The following is a 22,655-nucleotide window of genomic DNA, read 5'->3' on the forward strand; positions in this document are numbered from 1 at the left end:
TTCATGAACATGATGGTGTAACACGACAAACATATTAAAAGGGCCTATTTACTATTAAAAAGTCAATAAATTACAAATATTTTTTTAAAAATCTCGAGATTGGCTACATTTAGAAGGAGATTGATAATAACCTTTTTTGTTTTAAATCACATCGGAATTCATAATTTGTGGCTAAAAATGTTTGCTAACATACAAAAATTCGAAGTTTCGAAAATTCCTAAAAATTCGATGTTCCACAAAGTTCGTCAAAAATAGTTTTACCATCTTGGGCCCATTTTTTAAATTTTCTACATGACTTCTATTTTATATGAAAAAAATTAAAAAAATACATATTTTTGATATCGCAAACAAAAATTTTATTTTGTAAATAAAAAAAAGAATACTAATTTTTCTTCTCAGTGTATATTTTTAAAAAATTAAGCCAACAATCTCTATAACTCTTTCTAACACACTATTTCGGTACGACTAATATTTTTTGAGATATAAATTATCAAAGATTTCTCTTACTCAAATCGATACGCCCTTTTCAAAAGTTACGCTTGAGTCAAATAAATACCAATTGCTGTGGAACACTCATATTTCCTCTAACCCAAACGGAATACACACTTTCATTGGAATCAAAAATACAAGTTTTTAAAATCTGCATTTTTAGGACGATTTCATTTGGAATTGCTGTTTACTGAAAAATGCCTAATACTTCTACCAAAACTCATCATTATAATATCAGATTGTTTTCAGACACACTTTGCGTTCAAGATTTTTCAACCACTTGTAAATAACATGTTTCTCCGTTACATGGAATAAATGTTTGATACAGAAAATATGATAGAACAGACTGACTCCTCCCCTCTTCACCCATCAGAGAGGGGGGAGGAGTGTCTATTCACCATAGAAACGTTTCGTGCCCCCTAAAATCTTCACATGCCAAATTTGGCTCCATTTGCTTGATTAGATTTCTAGTTATGCAGAAGACCCCCCCCCCTAGAAGCGGGGAGGGAACTCAAACTATCATGAAATTCTTTTCCGGCCCTAAAAACCCCTACATACCAATTTTCATGTTTTCATTTTAGGGTGGTTCGAGAATTCAAATTCCACTACTTTTCAGAAAGGACTTTTTTTAAATTCATAACTTTTGCCATTGGTTCATAACTAGACCGATTTAGCTGATCGAAGTATTAAAATAATTTTCTAATCACACTCGCAGAAATGTTGAATTTTTCATGTTGCTATTCCCTGTCCAATGAGCCATCGCAACCAAAACATCTTAAAATTAGAAAATCATAACTCAAAAACGAAAAAAAAAACACATCCCTGATTTTTGAATATCTTTTGTAAAAAAACTCAGCTTTCAAGAAATAAATATAAAAAATATAGCGCCCTTGGACCAGAAACCACGAAAACTATAAAAAGTACAAATACAATCAATAATAACGAAAACAAAATCCAAATTTTTTTAAAGTATAATATTTTACCCAAAAAAACTAGCTGACTAGCTTTAATTTTATATATTGATCATCTGATTCGGTCCAGTAGTTCAAAGGTTAAGTTTTTTTTAATTGCATTATCACTGTTCGGAATTTGAGACAAATATGATTAAACATATTTTTGGTTTGGTGTTTTTGGTTTGTAAATAAAATTTATTGTAATAAAATGAAAAGGCTCTATTGTATCCAAAAATATATTTTTTTTCGCGAAAAAGTATGAAGAGTCTCGGAATGTTACTCAGTTACTCAGAATGGAGTAATGAGACACTGTTCAATGGCCATCAAAGCTGCTTAAGTGTTCGGAATTTGGAAAGTATCGAGTTGCGAAGTAAGTCATATAATCATTGTGGTCCCTTCTTCAAAGGTCGTGTTCTCATTATACCAGAACTTGTCCCACTGTCAATGCTAAGCAATACTAAGGTTTGCCTGGTAACAATTATTTTTTAAACGCGATAATTACTCATACACTTTTTTATTGAATAAACTAAACTCATCACTACAGGTCGGATTCGATTATCCGGAATTTTAGACTCGATTATCCGGAGTATTTTATTTTTGATTTTCGGAAATTTTGAATAATTTGTATAATAATTCCATATTGAATAGTTAATATGGGTATCGAATGAAAGGGCTTGACTAGTAGAATACTGTTATTTATGAAAAATGCAAATCCAAGATGGCGGCCACTACAAAATGGCGGATTTCATACTTTCTCAGAACCCCATCAATATGGGTATCAAATGAAATGATTTGACTAATAAATTACAGTATATCATCAAAATATTCCGAAGAAAGTTAGGTAAGAAAAAAAATTTTTTTTGAATGGTTTCAATGTTGAGAAGTATACTAATGAAACACATAATTTACTAAAAACTAGAAAATAAAATAAATAAAAAAATGGGTGGGTTATATCTATGATATAACCGCAATGTTTACGTGGGACTACCTTAGCGTAGCAATCATTCGTTTGTATTGATTAAATTTTTGATTGAATGAAACAATTCCCGAATTTGATTGAATTCAATATATTTGCTTTGTGAGTAAAAATATTGTATAATTCCATATAAGGTCAATTCATGCATTGTGATAGATTATGTTCTTTGTTACAAGTAAATTTAATGACAGTCCTTTTACGTTTGGTATGATGTCTAGGACAAATTATGGGAACGGAAGAATTATGAAACGATTATTTTATTTTACGTTTCCTTCTGAAGTTTGCATCTCTCAAGTGTACGTATTTCTTGAACCGCGAATTTGCTTGATTTGATGAACTTCAGGCACTCAGTTTCGATTTTGACATGTACATTGAACGCATATTGTTTAATCAATAGGCGTTATCGTAGCAAACGGTTATGAAGGCGTATCCTTCAATGTAATCTTGAATAACCGAGCCAAAGCGTTGTGTTCGTACCTGCTTTTGTAATCCGTGTTAGGAAAACACTTTTCGGTGTTCAAAAAAAACATGCGAGTGCAGAAGTACCCCCGGAAGACCGTTTTAAGGAAACATATTCTAGTTTGCACAAAGGCAAGCGAGTACAAAAGTACTCGCAGTTTGCATTTATTTGCTGAGCCCATTTCCCCAGATATCTTGGTTTGAAGTCTGTGTTAGGGAAACACATTTCAGTCGGAACAAAAATGCCCTCGACTTACATGTATTTGGAATGCCATTTACCCCACGCTCCATGGATTTGAAGTCTGTGTTAGGGAAACACATTTTAGTCGGAACAAAAATACCCCCGACTTTCATGTATTTGAGATGCCGATCTCTCCAACGCTGCTTGGGTTTGAAGTCTGTGTTAGGGAACACATTTCGGTGAGAAAAAAAGTCCCCATACTTTCATGTATTTGCAATGCCGATTTCCCCAAGGCTGCTTGGTTTTGATGGCTGTGTTAGGGAAACCGTGGATCGGGCCAATCAAAATGAAGCAGTTAGGGCGTTTAGATAACGCTTAACATTTTACAATTATTCATTTGTTTAGCTAATGAAAAATAACATTTTATCAATAGCGATAGAAGCGTAGAAATATTCCCTACCAATTGATGCAAACATCTTTTCGATCCAGTAAGAAATGTTCGAGTTATAAGCATTCGGAATCTTTCATTTTTTCCTGCAAGTTCTGTGTTTAGGTTTTCATTTTACCCCCCATATACTCCGGTTAGACGTAGTCCCACGTCAAAAAACTTTTTAAGTTGAACGATTTAATTTACTGAAAGCTAGAAAATAATTGGACAAGTAGCAGTTAGTAGTTATCAGATCCGTTCCTTCATTAATCTAGAGCAATGATGAGAGTAAAATAAAATCGTGGGGTATATGATGAAACAAATAACTGTGGATAACGGAAATCCAACGTTTATTTCTTACCTAATGTTCTTTGGAATATTTTTTTCCATTAGTTAAATCATTTCATTCGATACCGATATTGAGGGGATTGCAAAAAATACATAGTCGACCATTTTGTGGCGGCGACCTTTTTGAATTTATGTTGTTTACTATGTTTCGTGTTCTCCAAGTCAAGTCATTCAGCCATTTTTAACGACGGCCAAATTGAATTTTTCAAGATCATGGACAGGGTTGCCATATATACAGAATATTCTGTATTTTACAGATTTTTCAACAAATTTCAGATACAGAATCTGTATATACAGAATTACAGATTTTCAGCAAAAATACAGAATTTACAGTTTTTTTTAAATTCAATTTTAAATATTACATTTCCAAAGCCAACGAGATGGCTTTGGTTGGAGGCAGTTATTAAGCGAAATCATATTGATTTAGAGAGCTTAAACTATTTTTTTCGTTCCAAGTTATGTATGACCATAATCAATCCGCCAATCGTATATTGACTCATTTAGACGAACTTTGTAATGAGAGAAGACTGTTATTGTTGATCATGTTGGGTAACTTATGTTTGGAGGGCTACGTGATGCTGACTTTGATGTGAAAAATTTTGAAGACTTTAATTAATAATTTATACATTAATAATTTTCATTAATACATTAATAATTTTATTAATACATTAATAATTTTCAGACAGACAGTTGAACTTCCTGCCAGAGGCTTATTGTCGTTCTTTGTTCGTTACAAACCGTTTGAAGGTTATGAGTACATACAACAAACGGCCCTTTTAAGGGTTACTATTTAGAGTTTCAAAAGAGTTAAACTAACAGATTTCGGAACAATGAAAAGAATTTCATTTTAAATAATGTGTTCTGAACGATCACAGTCCTACGTCAAACTTCCGTCCGTGCCCCTAGGCTCAGACCCTTCTACTTTTTTTTAATTTTTTGATGTGTCGATCATTTAAATTGGTTCAGTGGTTCAAAAATGATGAATCTTTGAACAAAAATATTCTAGGAAATAAGTGGAAAAATTTTATTTTTCGAACCACTCTAAAATGGAAATGGGCACTCTAATGACAAAATAAAAAATACGGGTCTAATATTTTGCGGTAAAGAACAAAAGTGGTAGTCACGAAAATCTGAGAACAACCATATTGGTTTGGCATGAAATGGCTGTATTATAATGACGAGTGTTGGTAAAGGGTGTGTCACATCAAATTGCATCACGGAAAAAACGCTGTAGAAATTCGCCCAGTAGACCGATCCTTTTGAAAATTTTAGACAGTAACATAAAAACTATTAAACAACTTTTGGCATTTTCTTTTTATTCATACTTCGTGCCCAAGCCCGTATGCTCGCACCTTTCTCTTTACCCCGTCCATAAGGTTCTGTACAACGTCAGGTTGTAGTTTTTTTTGAACAGAAATCCATTTTCTCTTGAAGTCCGCCTCCGATTTGACAACTTTTGGGTTCTTCCGGAGGGCCTGCTTCATAATCGCCCAATATTTCTCTATTGGGCGAAGCTCCGGCGCGTTGGGCGGGTTCATTTCCTTTGGCACGAAGGAGACCCCGTTGGCTTCGTACCACTCCAACACGTCCTTTGAATAGTGGCACGAAGCGAGATCCGGCCAGAAGATGGTCGGGCCCTCGTGCTGCTTCAATAGTGGTAGTAAGCGCTTCTGTAGGCACTCCTTAAGGTAAACCTGCCCGTTTACCGTGCCGGTCATCACGAAGGGGGCGCTCTGCTTTCCGCAAGAGCAGATCGCTTGCCACACCATGTACTTTTTGGCAAACTTGGATAGTTTCTGCTTGCGAATCTCCTCTGGAACGCTGAATTTGTCCTCTGCGGAGAAGAACAACAGGCTCGGCAGCTGACGAAAGTCCGCTTTGACGTAGGTTTCGTCGTCCATTACCAGGCAATGCGGCTTCGTCAGCATTTCGGTGTACAACTTCCGGGCTCGCGTCTTCCCCACCATGTTTTGCCTTTCGTCGCGGTTAGGAGCCTTCTGAACCTTGTATATACGCAGGCCCTCCCGCTGCTTGGTCCGCTGGACGAATGAACTTGACAAATTCAGCTTATTGGCGACATCCCGGACCGAACTTCTCGGATCACGTCTAAACTGCTTAACTACGCGCTTGTGATCTTTTTCACTGACGGAGCATCCATTTTTGCCGTTCTTCACCTTCCGGTCGATGGTTAGGTTCTCGAAGTATCGTTTTAGTACTCTGCTGACCGTGGATTGGACGATTCCCAGCATCTTACCGATGTCCCGATGTGACAACTCCGGATTCTCGAAATGAGTGCACAGGATTAAGTCACGACGCTCTTTTTCGTTCGACGACATTTTTCCAAATTTACGAAAAATTGACAGTGAAGCATGGCCAACGTGATCTATACACACTTATCTGATTATAAGCGAAAGCTGAAGATATAATTCCTAAAAATTAAATTTCTACAGCGTTTTTTCCGTGATGCAATTTGATGTGACACACCCTTTAGAAGTAGTAGGATATTTATAGTAAAAATAAAATTGTAAAGGGTCAATTGGAAGATCAATCAATGAATAGTTCTGCGATTGAACCCATGAACTTTCACTTGGCAAGAAAACGTGAATGTTTGAACGTGTTGATTGCAATAAAATCCATTTTGGGCGGAAGCTTGTTTCACCTAAAAACATATTTTTTTGTATTCTATCGAAATTCAAGTCCTACTCAAAAAATGACTAACAGATACTGTAGAATGGTACATACAGTGACTCAAATCCGTAATCGTACTTCACCATGCAGATCTCTTTTCCCTTCTTTTGAAGTCGAAAACAAGCTTTCGGAACATTCTATTTAGATAAAATTATAGTGTCATATGAGAGTTAAAAGGTTTGCTATCTGTTTTCAGAATAATGGTTTTTATTTCTCTAAAAATGGCGAATGTATGTGCTAATGTAAGAAAATTGACTCAAACTCATAATCGTACGCCGGTTGAAATCTCTACTCGATTTCGAATGCGTTGGCCAATTTCCGAATTCCATCATTAGTATTGTATCCCTTGTTCATTGCAACTATCTTTAGCTGTCTTTAGCCTTATCTACGAGTTTTTTGGTGTATTCAGAAGGTATATTTATAATTTTTTTCATTATGTGGTTTTTAAAATCGTTATTTTTAGAAATTTAATGGTTTCTAAATTTCTTCCTTAGTTTTTTACTGGGATTGATGTCGGAAGATTGTGGAGGAATATCAATAACTTTTTAGCAATTGTAATGTAACCATGTGCGAACTTCATATGTCTTGAGCTCTGGGTCATTGTCTTGGCAAAATTTGAATCCTCAATTCTATCCCATTTTGTTGACACTTTGCTTCATGTTTTCCTTGAGGATGATCGAGTAAACATTCTGACCCAATATACCATCGATGAAAACCAAATTCCTCATACATGCACCCTCATATCATCCCTCCACCACCACCATGTTTAAACATTTCTTTTGGATTTTTTTACGTTTAATTCATCGTTAGCATCTTTCATACGAAACGATAACAATCAGAGTCGAAAAAAAGACGGATGGGTAATGTCAGGGACATAACCGGAGTGACGTAGGACTATACAAAGGGGATAGCTTTTGTTAAATATATATTTTAAATATATTGTTTTATTTTCTTCTCCTACGTGAATACCTACCTATCCACCTGAAAAATTGATTAGTTTACTGTTTACTCTTTATGAACATGTTGGTGGTTCTGAAAAGAACATTTGGTGTTGTGTTTTTGTTATCACCCGATATCCCCATCTTGTTCGGTTAAACCTTCCTGTTTAGCTATTGCGTTTGCCACTCGCCACAGCTTTCACAGTTGGAAAATTTCTTCCCATCCAGCTTGTGACATGTTGTACAGTAAGTTACATTCAATGCGACGTGCCGAAGCACTGTTCTCGGTGTCGCATTGGAGCCGATTTTAACCTGTAATTGAACATTTGCGATGCCAGTGGTACAGTGTCGACTTTCAATGTGGGGTCATAATTTGGACCCCGAACTCTATGTTTACAAAAATGTCCAACTAAATATGTCGTATTACAGGTCCGTCCAATTAGCTAAATGTCGAGCTAAATATAAATTACTGGACTTTCAATCTAGAAGCAATTTAAGAATTGGTGAAAATTGAATAATCGAGAAAGTCCCCAAGCATCAACAACTGCCAAATTCTCATACTCATCATATGAGATGTGCTTGGCGACGACCCTTCACAAACTACTGCACTGCTCTGTTTTTTGAAAGATGCCGATCTGTACTTTAAAATTTGAACAAAAAACTTGTGATTAAATCGAAGATCCTTGTTCCTTCCCCTTCGCGATAAGGGGAACAAGAACAGTCGGCATCTTCGAGTGGCGCGGATTCCCAATCTGTGGCCTGGGGCCATGGCAAGCGGACATCCTCGTCAAACCAGGGGAAAAAAAGCTCAAATGCGTAGAAATTCTCGTGACGAAATCTGTTTTTGTTTTATTGTTTTATTGTTAATTGCTTGTCCGTATGTGCATGTAAAATGGATAGTAAGCGCACTTTGCGGCATGGTTTCGGCCGTTTTTACTGAGACGAACCAGCCCAGGAGGCTGAAAGTCTCAAAAATAAAGAATAAAAAAAAAGACGGGTGGGTAATGTCGGGGACATAACCAGAGTGACGTAGGACTATACAAAGGGGACAGCTTTTGTTAAATATATATTTTAAATATATTGTTTTATTTTCTTCTCCTACGTGAATACCTACCTATCTACCTGAAAAATGGATTAGTTTGCTGTTTACTCTTTATGAACATGTTGGTGGTTCTGAAAACTTCTTTTTTTATGAAGGCTCACCACCTAGCCCCGTACATGGAATACATCTTTACATTGTCTTTGATCCCCATGTACGTCCATCACGATCATTTGTTTTAGAAAGCATTGAACTGTATTTCCTAATGCTTTCTAAAACCTTTTCTTTTTGGAAGGTTTAATGGCCCTGAAAAGCGCCTTGTTTTATGGAATGGTTCCAATTTAGAAAACTTAGTACTCGTGGTTTTGAAAAAAACCATTTCGAACGCCCTCGATGCCGCCTTGTTCTGGATTTGCCACCAAAGCAGTTTGTATAAAGAACAAACTTTTTTCTTCTGCTACCAGCTGCCGTTTTGCGATTGTGTTTGCCACTCGCCACTCGCTGCAACTGCCTGTTGCCTTGATCAAGGCGCCTAGAAGTATATCCTAAGGTGGGCCAACTTGCTAAAACCGCTCTTCAGCCATCTTGGAAGTCTACTGTGTTTAGTTTGTAAACAAAACACAATACGCTATTGCCGAAGCTCGCTCGTGATCAGTCTGTCTCTTCCACGTTCATTTCAATCAAAAATGGGCACATACTGGATTTGGACAATGCTTGATATTTTACAATTATTCAATTATTTATCTCAAGAAAAATGAAATGTTATTCGTTATGATAGATGCGTAGATATATTTCCTATCAATTGATGCAAAAACCTTTGCGATCTATTGAGAAATGCTCGAGTTATAAGCGTTCCAAATCTTGCATTTTTTCCTACTTGTTCAGTGCCTAGATTTCCATTTCACCCCCTATATCTTCCGGTTAGACGTAGTCCTACGTCAATATCAAATTAGGACCTATCTGTGGAAATAACATCTTACCAGTAAGATATTGATGTGTTTCATGATGTTTGGAATAGTCAAATTGGAGTTACTGATCTTTTTTTGCTGAGAAACGATTTGCCCCTCTGTGCTCGGGCATTCAAGCTGCCCTTCCTAGGCAAATTACAAACTTTTTGTTTGTTAAATTTGGTTTTTATCGATGGTGTAATGGATCCGAATGTTTACTTGAACATCCTAAAGGTGTAGTATGTAGCAAAGTGTGAACAAAATGAGATGGAATCGAGGATTCAAGTTTTGCCAAGACAATGATCTAGAACTCAAGACATATGAAGTTCGCACATGGTTACATTACAATTACTCAAAAGTTATTAATATTCCTCCACAATCTTCCGACATCAATCCCAGTAAAAAACTAAGGAATTTATCTATGCAGGAAATTTAGAAACCATTAAATTTCAAAAAATAATGATTTTAAAAACCACATAATGGAAAAATTGATAAATATACCTTTTGGATACACCAAAAGCTCGTAGATAAGGCTAAATACAGCTAAAGATTGTAGCATGGTACCGATTTGAGTATTTGGAAGCCCCTCGTTTCATAACTTTGAAACTCAGAGTCAACACAAACTCGGTTGTGTTAATCTGAGCTCCTCTCTTCTTTCTCTGTATGGGATGTTTGGCAGCGCGAGTGCCTCCTCTGCTTTTGGACTCGAGCGTTTAGCCATAATGGGTGCTGAATGTGACTTGGCGGCTGTATTTAGCCAATACACCCACTGACCAATACACATCTAGAAGACTCAATGCTTTCCTTTTTTGGTATTCTTTCTTTTGGATATTTCCTCCAAATAGCAGAGTCTTTCGGTGGGTTTTTCTTATTCTCGAACTTCCAAAACCCGGCGAGCACCTAGACTTGAACTGTGCTCGGGAGGTTAAAGGGTGTCGCCCGCGAATGCTTGAATGCCGGACCAATAAAAACACAGAGGAACTTCGGTATAATTATTGAATAGTTAACATCGTTAACTATTACATAATTCCGGTTCCAATGAATGTCTCGCTAATCTGAGAATTTTGAAACATGCTCCTCCATTTCGTCTTCGATCGTGGAAGAGGCAGGGCGGACCAGTTTTTTTTTGCATCGCGAGTGGACGGCAAGAAGGTACCGTTGGTGAAAGGCTACACGTAAACCCTAGGTAGTGTGAGTACCGAACCTATTTTTACCCTAAGATAACATGCGCATGTAGGGTTAAAAGAACCAAAGAATAAAACCACACACAACTAACAACGCCACACAACAATGCAATCGCAATCGAAGCGTAGAACAATATCGACAGCCCGCACATGCTGATCGCTACCAGTTCAGGGTAACACAAGTTGCGGAATTAGGTTCGATAGGAAGATCGCTGGGCGTGAATCGAGGGTTCCGATGTTCGAAACCCGTGATGAATAAAAATAAATTTAACATAAATTATTTTTCGTTGGATATAGTTTGTTGTAATCATGTCGTATATAAGAGATAGATGTTATAACATAGATTTGTGGGAATAGATGATGTTGTTAAATTAAGTGAATAAATGTTTCCGTGATTAGTTTAGTGTTAATGTAAAGTAGACGAGACTTTGTGCAATTTACTGGCTAGCGGTTTAGCCTAAAAACCCGATTAAGTTTCCTGATAGGTCACGAGCCAGGGTTGGGGCTCTTCTTCTGTTGTGGACAACTTTTCAACCCCCGCACCTCGTCCTCTGAAACTTCAAGGTGGGTGGTTTGGCATCATTGCGTAGGTTCAATGATGAGAAGTTTGGCATAAACGGTGTTCATTGGAAACAACCGTAGTGCCTCTGTTACTTGAATTGTGGAACGCGGTCAAACGGTGTCGTGGGTCCTTCTTAGCGCAGGTGCAAGTCGCGTAGCAAACCGGGGTTTGGAACGAAGGAAAAACCCGCCCTCAGGTGTTGGGTGTCTCATTGCCGGGCAAAGCAAGAACACGGCGGTTGGTCTCCCTCGCGGGAGTGGCGCTTAAGCCAACCGCTTACCTGCGGAAAACCCCCGGTAGCGACGAACTCGCACGCTTTCCCGGCGTCGCGGGTTACAAGATAGTTGCAATGAACAAGGGATACAATACTAATGATGGAACTCGGAAATTGGCCTTCGAAATCGAGTAGATATTTCAACCAGCGTACGATTATGAGTTCGAGTCAATTTTCTTACATTAGCACATACATTCGCCATTTTTAGAGAAATAAAAACCATTATTCTGAAAACAGATAGCAAACCTTTTAACTCTCATATGACACTATAATTTTATCTAAATAGAATGTTCCGAAAGCTTGTTTTTGACTTTTAAATGAAGGGAACAGAGATCTGCATGGTGAAGTACGATTACGGATTTGAGTCACTGTATGTAGTGTTTAAGAGAGGTTCTGTAACGATGAAGTCGGAGAAACATGGTGGTTTCGGAAATATGAGGAAATCTATAAGGTGTTGGTTTTACCCTCCCTGATTTATTATTTCAGTTACACCAAAATTGGTTACTATCAAACTCATAGGAATAAGATATAACTTCCGCTCATGTTCGGTGCTTATAGCACTTAAAAGGCACTGAGAAACCGCAATCAAGCCGAGCCAATCATCCCGCAGTTCTCTCAAATCCGTCTCAATCAATCGATTTGAGTGCAAATTATATTGACAAAGAGGATGATGATGAACGCAGCGTATTTTCACCCCAGGAGGCAGTGGCCCGCATCCCAGGATGCACTCCGGTTGGAACAAAGAAAAATCGCGACATCCTCCACATGTCCCTGATTCAAGCCATTCACGCTCGACGGCATTGGCAACTCTTGCAGCAAGCAAGCAGGCAGACGGGCAGGCACAGGAAATTAATAGCATTCCTTATGGCGAAGGAGTTAGAGGATTTATTCCCGGCGTGAGCCATTCCCAAGAATTGTCGGCGGGCGGTGCGTCACGACTTCCGCTTCTCGCGGAGACGGGAAGGGAGGTACAAAAAGCGTTCGTCGCTTTATTTTATTTAATGGCACTTTTCGCGATTTCTTTCCCATTCAGAGTCTTCGCTTTCCCCCCATCCGTTGCCATCCGTGCCAATCGGGTTATAAGACAAGCAGTAAAAAGGCTTATAAAGTGCGATAAAAATTGTGGATATGCATAAAATGTGTCGTCTCGGCTTGATGGCGGCCAATCGTTTTATTAGACGGCGTAATTGCGGAAACTTGTCGCTGACAATTTTTTGTTCGGTAAGTTGGATGAGACTGTGAGCTTGGAATCGAGAAGGTTGCCCAACCGGGCACTAACAAAATTGCTGGAGAGGATTACTCCATTATGGGCATCACATTTGATTTAATCAATACACGGTTCAAGCAACTCCCAAAGAACATCCATTCTGAGCCTCATTGTGTGGGCACAACACTGTTTCCCCACAGAACCGGATAATAAAGAGGCTCGGCTCTGGTTGCGCTTCATTAGTGACCCTATCCCATTCGATAACCGCTTCGAAACCGATGACGAGAATAATGATGATGAGGAAGCTCTCCCCTATAGGAGGTTCCGTTCAATCATCAACCTAATAGCAAACACGCTCATTCTTCGGCGAGAAAACGGGATTATAATCACACCTCTGAAAAACCCTGAAATGCAAACCAGACCATTACCCGTTGAATGGTGGCTAGGCTCGGATTGTGTCTCGTTTGCGATGGCGGCGTTTTTCCTGCTTTTCCCCGGAGTGCATCCCTGCAGTTGTGCGTATGTAATGAATCGTTACAATGCCATGGAGATTGAGCTGTACAGTAGGAGTAGGATTCATGATCAACACAGCATCCAGCACACACACACACACACACACACACACACACACACACGAACGATTGCATCCGGAGAAAAGACTCGCATTGTTCAGCTGGAGCTCGAGTTACACGAGTTACGATGAGCCTATGGTACAACATCAATTGCCTGCAGAGGAATGGGGCGGCTGTTCATTTCCCAAAGTCGGAAGCTTGCATTCGGCAATGTTTCCACAAGGGGTCCATCAGAGAACCGTAAAACCCATCCAAGTGAAGATAAAAGGCGAAACGTGTGTGTGTATATGCGATTATGAAATTCGGTTTGGATCCATGACTTGCGATGCACACAAGTGGCTGCCTTCCTTCGATATAATTAAATCGATAACATTCGAACATATGTGCTTCGATGGGCCACAGAGAGAAAGTGGGGGCGGTTTTGATACGCACATTTTCGCATGCCACGATTTGCCATTATGCGAATGGTTCTCTGCCCAATGAGGGTGAAAATTAACAGAGCATAAATAATCCTCGCTCCGACAAAGATAGGCCAAAAATAGTACTTTACATGATGGGGCAGGGAAAAGAGCGCTCCGAAGTTGGGAAAGTGATTTGAAAGTTCAGCAGGAATTATATTCCTGCCTACGAGAGAGAGAGAGACCATGGCGCAACGTGATGGATTTTCGGTGGATGCTAATGGACAAGACCCAAGCGATCCGGTTCGTTCGCTGCATTGCGGAACAATGAACCGACCGACGGAAATCGAGATTTTGAATGTAATCCCAATAGGGCGTAATTGATTCGAAAAGAGGATTACGGTATTTACGAGCAGACAAGCGCACAACAACAACAAGGAGCCCCCATTCCACCGCAGCAACAAAACAAACAAAAAAAAAAAAGATGGAAAGTGCAAAAACCATGCAATCCCTTCCTCTGTAAAACAGCTGCATTATGCTCCATTGGACAATTAATTTACATTCCGATAATAAAAAGCAGCGACTTGTCGCACAGCTTGAAAACACTCGCAAAACAACTCCGAGGCGGAGCAAAAGTTGCAAGACCAATTCATTAGTCACAAATTGCACTTGGCTCCTGGCTCCTGGCACTCTGTCTGCTTCCTTTCGCAAAACAAAACAAAACAAAACAAAACAAAACATAGCAAAAACGAAGAGTACTTGGGCGTAAAGTTGGACTTGGCATCGGGAAAAAGGAAAAAGGAGGTTTGCCGTTGGCGGCGATCGTTTTCTTTTTATTGCTGTCCAACTTGGCTGGTTGCAAAGTAATATCCCACAGCACCGGGTTCGAGGAGGTTGGGATTGCTGGGTTCATCTTGAGAAACGGAACCCCGGTTGTGGTTGTGAAGATGGTGGCGACTGCTGAGTAGTTTTGTTACCGAGGAAAGATGTCGACTTTTAACGAAATTGTTTCTGATTTTTATTGGGTTTATGCTTTTATTGGGTTTACTGGTCTAATTCACCGGCTCCACCATTGGCTGCAGATTGGGATGAAAATTTCAGGGGTACTTTAGACAGAGAAGATAATGCGGATCATATAAATCGAATCAAAACATGCTCCGGCATTGCCATTCTCGTTCTAACCGCCGTCGCGTTAGCAGCTATTATTCGTTTTCTTAAATCGTCGTGTGTGGTGAAGAAAAAAAAGGAACACTGGCATCACTGATACCAGCAGGATGTAAGTTGTTCGATAAAGTCGCGATTCGATGAAGTTTTTTGACTTGTTCTACATACTCAAGCAACACCTTCGTTCGATTGTTTGACTCGTTCCGTTAGGACTCACCTGAGCAGTGTGGAGTTTACGAATATTATTGACGCAAGTAAAAATAAAAACAATTTTAAAGTGCGACTCTCTAATAAAAAGTGTTCATCCGCATTGTTATACACAAACACCGTATTAACCATTCACTGGATGAACACCAACAAAGCATTGACTCGTGCTGTGGCTGCGAAGATGGGTAAAACTGCTATTGCTTTGTCTACTGTTACCAACAGTGAGAACCAAAACAAAAAACGATCAAGGGAAGACCTGGATAAGACCGAGGAACAATTTGAAACCTTCGACAGCTTACTGCTGCAAATAAAACAAATCGATGAGGGGAACGCGAAGATCGAGCAGAAGATCGAATCTAGTAATAATGCAGTGGTTTGTGAGATTGCGACTCTACGTGACGAGGTGAATCAGTTAAAAACCGATTATGCACGTGATCTAAACAAGTTGAATGATTCTCACGCACAACTGGAATCGGATGTTCACAAGAATAGGAATGCTGTTAACAAGCTATCAAAATCGAACGATCTTATCCTTACCGGTGTTCCATACAGTTCTACGGAAAACACTGATATTGTGGTGCAGAAAGTTTCCCTTGCACTTGGATATTGCGATACAAAAGTTCCACTGATGTACACCAAACGTTTGGCCAGAGCACCTATCGTTGCAGGCGCAACTCCACCCATTCTAATCCAATTTGCCTTCAGGGCATCCCGGGATGAATTCTTTCATCGTTACCTCGCCAAAAGGAATCTGAGTTTGGCCCAGCTTGGATATGATGTCAACAGGCGCATTTACATAAATGAAAATCTCACCGAATCGGCTCGTCGTATCAAAGGGATTGCTCTTAAGCTGAAGGAACGTGGGATAATTCAACTTGTTTACTCCAAGGATGGAACTATTTTCGTGAAGCAGACTGAGGATACACCAGCGCTGCCGATATATAATGTGGATCAGTTAGCGAAGTTTCAACCGGAGAACACCAACAACTGTTGACATTAAACCCCTTCCTTACAAGTTATTGTTTATTCCTTCATTTCTTTTTTCTTCCCGTCATTCCACTCCTTTAGTTATCCTTGTTATCTTCCCTCCTGAAAGTCAAACATCAATAGACATCGAATATGTTGCTGCTGTTGCTGCTGTTGCTGCCATTGCTGTTGTTCTTGCTGTTTTTGTTGTTCCTCTTGTTGCATTGTATCGACTTCAATGATATTAGCGATTGAAAACCACATTATTGAATGAGTAGAATATTGATGAATTCTTTTGAAATGTATATTGTTTTGAACTTTACTTCACTGCTTATTCCGTTCCTGCCGCCTATTTTGCCTCTTCAGTCCATACTATTGATCATGTTTATGCTTTTCGATGTCGGTTAATCAGATGAACGTTGTACGAGCGGGACAAGGTGTTGCTGATATTCCACGAGCTGTTATGAATGTGGCATTACTTGACGATTGTATAAATGTGTGTCATATGAACGTACAAAGCTTATGTGCTCGTCAATTAACCAAGTTCAATGAATTTAAGCAATGCTTTACCGACAGTAAAATTGATATAATTTGCTTGTCTGAAACCTGGTTAAATGAGAGTATCTGCGATAGCATAATTGCTATGGATGGTTATCAACTTTTAAGAAATGATCGACGGTACAGTCGAGGTGGAGGCGTTTGTATTTACCATAAACTAGATCTCAATTGTAAGGTAATCGATGTTTCTGAGGTGGTAGCGGAGATGGAAGACCGTAATCGAACTGAATATATGTTCATTGAAGTTCGGGTGAACAATAACACATTTCTTCTCGGTGTTATTTATTCTCCCCCTCGGATAGACTGTTCTATCTTCTTGGATCAAAAGCTTTCAGAATTGTCTCTTAATTACTCTAATGTAATCTTGACGGGAGATTTCAATACTAATTTACGAGATCCTGGCGGTAGAACTTCAAGTTTTTGTAGCGTTTTAGAAAATTATGGATTTACCGTCGTCAACAATGAGCCAACACACTTTTATTCGAGTGGAAGTTCATTAATTGATTTATTGATAACAAATGACACTGATTTCGTACTAAATTTCAATCAAGTTGCTGCTCCTGGTTTCTCAACACGATATTATTTTCTCATCCCTCAACATAATTCGTAGTGATGAGCGTCATCAGAAGTTTTTTAGAGATTATAATCGCATTGATTATTCTTTGTTACAAACCACGCTGGTAAATTTTGATTGGTCCCGACTATATAGTATTACTGATTCCGACTTAGCTCTTGACTTTTTTAATACGAATATGGTAAGTTTCTTTGAATTTTTTGTCCCTCTACGACCAGTGAGGATCAACTCAAGAGCAAAGTGGTTTAATAATGACATATTGAACGCAATGATTGAGAGAGATGTTGCGTACAGACTTTGGGTCACTTCAAAAAATGAACAAGATCACATGCAGTTTAGAAGGTTACGTAATCGTGTAACTCATTTGATAAACAAGGCTAAACGTAACTAATTAAGTACTTTCATGGAATCTGCTAACTCTAGCAAAAAGATGTGGAAAAAAGTAAAGCATTTGAATGTTGTTAGTAGCTCTAATTACAGCATAAAGTTTAACAATTCTCCCGATGAAGTAAATGCATTTTTTTGGGGAAAACTTCACTATAGACTGCGAATTACCAGCGATACCATATGAGAACGCTGATGGTTTCAATTTTTCTCCTTTTAGTAACTCGGAAATTGTGGCGGCTATCTCATCTATAACTTCCAATGCAATTGGCTTAGATGGAATTCCCTTAAAATTTATTAAGCTAATCCTGCCCTTCGTTATAGCTCCAATTTCCTATCTGTTTAATTTGATTATATCAAGTGGTAAATTTCCTCGGGCGTGGAAGATCGCGAAAGTAATTCCAATTAAGAAAAAAGCAACAGGCACAAATTTGAATAATCTTCGTCCCATTAGCATCCTTTGCTCTTTGTCTAAGGCTTTCGAAAAGATCCTTAAAAACCAGGTTCAAGAGTATATACATCGATTTGACCTGCTCAGTCCCTACCAATCAGGTTTCCGATCAGGGCACAGTACAACTTCTTCATTGCTCAAAGTTCACGATGATATACACAAATTTATTGATAGAAGGGGAGTTGCCTTCTTAATAATTATTGACTTTGCCAAAGCATTTGACAGGGTTTCTCACGTCAAACTACTGGAAAAATTATCCCACCAGTTCGGATTCTCTCGTAAGGCTGTATATTTGGTTAAATCTTATTTAAGTGCTCGTTCTCAGGTGGTTGATATAGATGGTAAACTCTCTGCACCCATCAGTATACTATCAGGTGTTCCTCAAGGATCAGTGTTGGGTCCAATTTTATTTTCTCTATTCATCAATGACCTTCCCTCAGTGCTACAAACCTGCAGGATTCACATGTTTGCAGATGATGTTCAATTATATCATTGCTCAATTGATGCATCTGTCGACGAAATGATCTGTTCAATCAACAATGATTTGAGAAATGTTTCGCTATGGTCATTAAGGAATCTTCTTCCAATAAATTCATCCAAAACGAAAGCCATGTTCATTTCCAGACGGCATCTACGTATTGAATTACCAAGCCTAGTAATTAATAATGATATTATTGAATATGTTAATAAAGTTTCTAATCTCGGTATAATTTTTCAGCGTGATTTAGAATGGGATTCCCAAGTTAACTCCCAATGCGCGAAAATCTATGCCGGATTGAGACATTTTAGGCTTACGGCTCGTATGTTATCCATTTCAACAAACGTGAAGCTTTTCAGTTCACTTTTGCGGCCACACTTTTTTTACGGATTAGAGTTGATTTTGAATGCCTCTGCTAGTGCTATAAATCGTATAAGAGTTGCCTTGAATCATTTCGTGCGTTGGGTTTTTAACTTATCAATATATGACAGTGTAAGCCACCTACAACAGCAGCTTCTGGGCTGTTCATTTTTTGATTTCATTAAAGTTAGAAGTTGTGTTACCTTATTCAAAATTATCCATCAAGGTCCAAACTACCTCTCTGAAAAGTTGCAACCATTCAGAAGCTTTCGAGTAAGACACTACATCGTACCGCAACATAACTCCTCTCACTACAGTAGTACCTCCTTCGTTCGTGCAATTACTTTGTGGAATCAGCTTTCAACCTACATTAAAACTATACAATCAGCTGCAAAATTCTATCGTGAATGTATGGAATGGATAGGCAGAAGGAATTAGGCAGAATGGAACGGGCATATATGATATATTTAGTTGTTTTATTGTTTATATGTTTATATTTAATTGTAATCAGTTAAGGGTTTTTTTTTTATTTGAAATAATGTGGTTAGAACAACATAGACACCGATTGTAGAAATTTACAAGATAAAAAAATCTTACTCTACAAGTATAGCAATGAATAAAATGAAAATGAACACGTTCTTGCAAGCGTTGTGCTGTTGCAACGAACAGTCGGAGATCTGATATTATAAAACGAAAGTAATTCACGTGCGTTAAAAAAAGTGATGTCTGAACGACGCAAGAAGCAGGGGCAGAGCCCCAGCAACAAAAATGGATGCAGCACTGCTCATGAAAAGCGCCCTAGGAAGAATTCTGTCCATTCGATGCAGAGCACTAAAACACCTGATGTCGCAAGTAACACATCGATGATCAGTGAAACAGTGAAATTAAGTGAATCTGGGAAGCCACCTAACATTCCGAAAATTGTTAAGCTTCCGCCATTCATGGTAAAATCAATTCCTCTTAGTGAACTAATGGAAAAATTGTCAGCACAAAAAATTGAAGCTGAACTCAAATTGTGCAGAATCGGCATCAAGGTGGTGGTCAAAACCAAAGACCATTATAATCAAACTTTGGCATACCTGAAGGAAATCAAAGCGGAGTTTTATTCCCATGATATTCCCGGGGAAAAACCCTTTAAAGCCGCTTTAAGAGGACTGCCAGAAATTGACACCGATGACCTTGATGAAATTCTTCGTGAGCACTACAAAATGGCCCCAATAGCAATTCATCGTATCATAAGACGTGACGAAAAGGTGAAACGATTTAAAGATCGTCTATACCTTCTGCATTTTAAGCGAGGAACAGTGACCATGAACAGCTTGCAGGCAATCCGTTCCCTGTTTTCTATCATTGTAAAATGGGAACCCTATCGTGGCGGAAACAGGGATGTCACCCAGTGTCAGCGGTGTTTAAATTTTGGCCATGGAACCCGAAATTGCAACATGGCTCCTCGTTGCAACAGCTGCGCCCAAAACCACTTTTCGGAGGAGTGTCCGATTGTAGAAGTAGTTGCCATGAAATGTGCTAACTGTGGTGGAGGACACCAGGGTTCGGACAAAGAGTGTCCCAAACGTGAACATTTCAAACTTATCCGAAAACAAGCATCTTCCAACAACACATCCAAAGGGATAAAACCGGTCGAGCCCGTCTTTAATTCAAATGACTTTCCGGCACTGAATGAGCGTGTTTCAACCCGACCTAATATGGCCCGTGCACCCGTTCAAAATTAGTGGAGCAGCCCTTCTCCTGGTCTGAGACATCAAACAACACCTACATTAAGTCCTCCAACTAACAACAACGCGGATCTTTTTAATGCAACTGAGTTGATGAAAGTCTTTGTGGATATGACTGGTGCGCTTCGTCAATGCCGCAACAAAGCTGAGCAAGTGCAAGTACTCGGAACCTTCATTATCCAGTATGGCGTTTAACAATTTAAAATTTTTACTTTGGAATGCTGAATTCCTTCGGTCTCACAACATCGACATAGGCATCATCACAGAAACGTGCCTATCTGCAGAGAAATCTTTTTCTATTGGAGACTACACCACAATTCGTTTAGATCAATCCCATTCTGATGGAGAAGAAGTGGCTTTGATTGTGAAAAAGGGATTGAAATTTAGCACACTCGAACATCAAAACACGAAAATCATTGAAGCACTAGCAATCGAATTACATCTAACCAGTGGAAACATTAGGATCGTAGCCGTGTATACGCCTCGTCAGTGCACAGACATCAGCGGAGTTTCAGAGTTTTCTAGAGTTTTCAGAAATGACTTGGCAAAACTCACCAGAGGCCATGAGAAATACATCATCGGAGGAGATTTGAATGCTCGACATGAATTATGGGGAAACTCTCGCAGAAACAAAAATGGTGTTCTTCTGGCGGATGATGCATTGCTGGGATACTACACGGTCAACTATCCAGATTAACCCACATACCTATCATCCAGAGGAACTACTTCTACACTTGACGTTTTTCTGGCAAATGTTGTTCTTTCCCAACCGGTGGTGTACAGCGATTTAAGCTCGGACCACTATCCTGTCATCTGCACTATGGTTTGCAAAATCGTTCCTGCCCCGAAAGAAACACGTAAGGATTACCCTCATGTTGATTGGTATCGCTTTCGAAGACTTGTGGATGCTGCCATCGGAGAAAATCCGTTAATAGTATCTGCTGAAGATATCGACCGGGAACTAAACCACCTTCAATTTGCGATCATGGAGGCAGATGCAACATGTGTTAGGAGAACGTTGATAAAAGGTAAGCACATTGCTATTGATTCCGAAACTAAATATTTAATACGATTAAAAAATTTGATTAGACGCCAGTTCCAAAGGTCTGGAGAGTTAGGGAAAAAACAGCAAATCAAATATTTGCCCAGGAAAATTGCCAAACGAATAGAAGCTTTGAAAAACCAACATTTTTCCAGAACCGTTGAAAGACTTGGCAGCCATTCAAAACCCTTTTGGAAAATGGCTAAAGTTTTAAAATACAAGCCAAAGCAAATATCACCTCTCAAAGCTGATAATAATCAATTGGTCATAACACATTTTGAAAAAGCAAACGCCATTGGAGAGCATTTCGTCTGCTCACATAACTTAGGAAATAATATACAGAGTTCAAAGTTACAAATGGTTGCGAGTTGTGTGCAAAATCTCGAGGGAAAATTCTTTACAGTACCCCAAGATAAGAAAATAACCTCTGAACAAATTATTTCAGCTGTGAAATCGACTAGGAATATGAAGGCCCCCGGGTTTCATGAAATATTATGAAATATATATTGTGCTGAAACAGATGAGTAACGAAGTATACTCGCTCCTGTCTGCCATATTTAATCGTTGTTTGGAGCTACATTACTTCCCTTCGATTTGGAAAACAGCGAAAATAATCCCAATTCTCAAACCCGGGAAAGATCCAAAAACAACACTATTAGTCTTCTTCCAGCTTTGAGCAAAACCTTCGAGCGTCTTTTGTTGGATAGATTGACGGACTGTCTGGACAGAAACAATACCTTATTGCCTGAGCAGTTTGGCTTTGGAAAGGGACACTCTACTACACATCAGCTGGTGAGGGTGTTGAACATCATAAAAAGGAACAAATATGTATCAGAGTCAACTGCAATGGCAATACTTGATGTCGAAAAAGCGTTCGATAACGTGTGGCATGATGGACTGATATATAAACTTTGCCAATTCAACATCCCTCCTGTAAGGAGGGAAGAAGACTCATAGACTAATAGGTCTGTAGCTTGATGTTGTTTTTGGATCTTTCCCGGGTTTGAGAATTGGGATTATTTTCGCTGTTTTCCAAATCGAAGGGAAGTAATGTAGCTCCAAACAACGATTAAATATGGCAGACAGGAGCGAGTAT

The sequence above is a fragment of the Toxorhynchites rutilus genome, chromosome 3 (genome assembly GCF_029784135.1).
Source record: "Toxorhynchites rutilus septentrionalis strain SRP chromosome 3, ASM2978413v1, whole genome shotgun sequence".
Taxonomy (NCBI): Eukaryota; Metazoa; Arthropoda; class Insecta; order Diptera; family Culicidae; genus Toxorhynchites; species Toxorhynchites rutilus.